The sequence below is a fragment of the Gracilinanus agilis genome, chromosome 5, assembly GCF_016433145.1.
Source record: "Gracilinanus agilis isolate LMUSP501 chromosome 5, AgileGrace, whole genome shotgun sequence".
Lineage (NCBI taxonomy): Eukaryota > Metazoa > Chordata > Mammalia > Didelphimorphia > Didelphidae > Gracilinanus > Gracilinanus agilis.
This window is the reverse complement of record NC_058134.1, coordinates 109,784,387-109,787,889: the sequence shown is the minus strand read 5'-3', so window position 1 is coordinate 109,787,889 and position 3,503 is coordinate 109,784,387.

The following is a 3,503-nucleotide window of genomic DNA, read 5'->3' as shown; positions in this document are numbered from 1 at the left end:
CCGCCGCTCCGGCCATCTTTAAAAGACACTCTCTCACTAGCTCGCTCGCTCCCTCGCCCGCTGACTAGAGCGAGCCCAGCCGCCAGCCAGCGCCGCCTCCCGCAGCCGCGGCGGCACAGCAGCAGCAGCAGCACCAGCGGCAGCGGCGGCAACAGCGGCACCAGCGGCGGCGGCGGCGACGGCACAGCAGCAGCACCAGTGGCGGAGACAGCAACAGCGCCGCGGCGCGCGGACTGGCGGGCGAGCGAGCAGGCGGGCGCGCGCCTCCGCCCGGCGGCCCCGCAGAATCCCCCTTCCCCCGCGCGCTCTCCTTCCGGCGCTCTTCGCGAGGACGTGCGCAAAGACGCACGTTCTGGCGTCTGGCGCGCGCTCTTGCCTTCCTTGTCTGCCCGGGGCCGAAAGGCTTGGAAGGGCACAGGGGGAGGGGGAGAGGGAAGAGGACGGGGAGGGGCGGGGCGCCCCGCGTCCCGGAGGGAGAGTTGGGCTGATTATTATGGTGTTTTTTTTTTTTTTTAAGAAACCGAGGAGGCCACGGGAATTACGTGGGGAGTAGAAAGACGACAAATGTTGCTCCTTTCTTTAAAAAAAAAAAAAAAGTGCTGTGTATGGGCGATAATGAGGAGTCGGGGTGGAAATGATTCCCCCTCCTCCCCCCCCCCCCCCGCAAACTACAGCTTAACCTTAAAACGTGTGAGGGGGATGGGTGGTGGGGCGGAATCTTCCATCAACTGGCAACAGACTACTGAGATTCTGCATCTCAGCCGATTCAGGTTTTGTGCTGACTTCATCCAGTCAAGCCAATGCAGAGATGGAGCCCGATTCATTACAAACTTTTCCTATGATTCCCACACAGCATCCTTACCCAAGAGCCCAGAAATAGAACATTTCTTTGGTAAAACCGAGGGTCAAGGGACCCGGAACGAATGTTTCATTGCACCCCACAAGGGCCCAGCGAATGGGAGAAGGAGGATGATGATAATAATAGCTAGCATTTCCAGAGAGATCTTTAGGGTTTGCAAACCAGGCTTCACATTATCTCGTTTGAGCCTCACAATAACCCTTCGAAGGAAGAGGTATTTTGATTTCCCCGTTTAACAGATGAGGAAATTGAGGCCCAGAGAGATGAAGCAATTTGTCCACACACCTAGTGAAATATATTTGAGGCTAGATTTGAACTTGGGTCTTCCAGACTCAATTACAGGGCTCTGTCTACTTCATGCTACCTGAGTGAGCTGGCCCGAAGGGGATTATCTTTATTGATTATCCTGAGGAAAAAAAATAGTTGCAACAGAGCTTAGCATTTTCAGGCAGTATGAATTAGATGAGGTGGAAGACAATGCAAATCTACCATAATACTACAATATTGTATTGTACTGATCAACCCCAAGGGCCTGGCTCATTCAATATCTTTGATTATCCAAAAGAAAAAAAAAGAATTATTACAATGCTCAGCATATTTTCAAGAACTATGAATAAGATGAGATCTGAAGGTAGAATTTAAAACTATTATAATACCAAATTTAAAACTACCAAACCTGCCAAAAAGGCCACTATGGAAATAGGATGAAATCCAACCAAGTTTATAAATGGGCAAAGTAAGGAACAACAAATCCTCACAGTAATACAAATATAGGACTAATGAAGGTTGAATTGGTAAGCAGATAGCAGAAAAAGAACTGGAAGTCCTAAGTGACAAGAAAGATGTGAGTGCAGTTGTAAAACAGAAAAGAGCCCCCATGACCTCAGGGATATATTTCTTTACTTAGGATATATATTTAGAGGTATTTTAGGTTTGTCTAGCAGACAAAGAGCTAACACTTTAGAAGTCAGAAGAACTAAGTTCTAATTTCTTCTGGCTGTTTCTTACTAGTTCAGTAATTTAGGAAAGTCTCTCTGACTTACACTTTTTGTAATCTAAAAAATGAAGATAATTTCTGTACTACTGATTTCAAAAGATTATGGTAAAAATATACAAAAATAGTATATAATACAATATCCTATGTAACATGGCTTACATGTAATATATAAAAATATAACCAAAAATATATAAAATAGCATATAATACAATATCCTATATAACATGGCTTACATGTAATATATAAAAATATAACCAAAAAATCCTATATAACATGGCTTACATGTAATATATAAAAATATAACCAAATGTACCTCAAGATTTTCAAAGTGTCTTTATATCATGTCATTTGAGCATATGTAAGATAATATTCAGAGATCTGAAAGACAAGCAGGGCCGGTAACTAACAAGTCCTATAAGAAACCTTAGGAGAGGTTTATGCTGAAAAGGATGGTAGAAAAAAAATCATCCATAGTCTCCTAGGTAAAGCCTGAGGACTGAGAGAATAGGAAAGTAGTTAATTGTGTCTCAAAATCAAGGAAGACCTGGTCATTAATTTATCCCTTCTAACTGGGAAAAGGCAGCTTCATATGTTGTAGAATCCGGTTTCATATGAAGTTGGGAATATGTATGCATAAAATTTATAACCTTTTTATTCAACATTTTTTATTGGGATTACAAATATAAAGTAGATGGGGGACTACAATATGCTTTATCTGTAAATTACAAAGCTAGACAGACACAAAAATTTTCTAATAGGTTAAAGAACAACACTTTTCAATTACCATAGGTACACCTTAAGAATCCCTTAAAGTATCCTCAGAGGGATTATATATTATCAAGCTTATTTATTCACTCAAAAACCCCAAACAAATAAACTTGAGGTCAGAGAAGGCATGTTGCAATAATTTGTCTCAAAATTAAAAGCACACAATATTGACAAGACAGGGCCTGCAACTGATTTTATTAATACAGAGAGATCTGTCTATCAATCCTCTTAACTTCTCTAACTTTCAGTCCTGACAGAGTTTCCTAGAACACTAAAAAATTAAGTGACTTTCCTAGAGTCATAAGCCTATATGTATTATAGTCAGGACTTTCTCCTGTCTTAGAAACTGTAGAAGTCCAACAGCTGCAGAAGCAAACTTTCTATCTGCTGCAGGCTGCATGTGGGATATAGAAATAATAGGAAGAAATTAAGAATCACAATAAAACTCATTAATGTTATGAAAGAACTATTTTTTTTAAATTAACAAGCATCTATTTTCTTTTACTCCCCTTCTCTCTGCTGAACACCAAAAAAGAAAAAAAAATCCACAACAAATATATATAGTTAAGTAAAGCCAATGTCTACATTGACTGTGTCTAAAAATGTATGTTTATTCTGCATCTCAAGTCCATATCCAATCTGTTGCCAGATAGTCAATTTTACCTTCATGACATCTCTTGAATACAGTCCCTTTTCTCCTCTGACACTGCTACCACCCTGGTGCAGGCCCCCATCCTCTCACACCTTTCCTATTGCACTAGGCTGCTCTGGGTCTTCCTGCCACTAGTCTTTTCCCACTCTAGTCCATCTTCCATTCAGCTGCCAAACTGATCTTAACATATTGACCTGACTATGTCACTAACTCCTCCCCAGACTCAA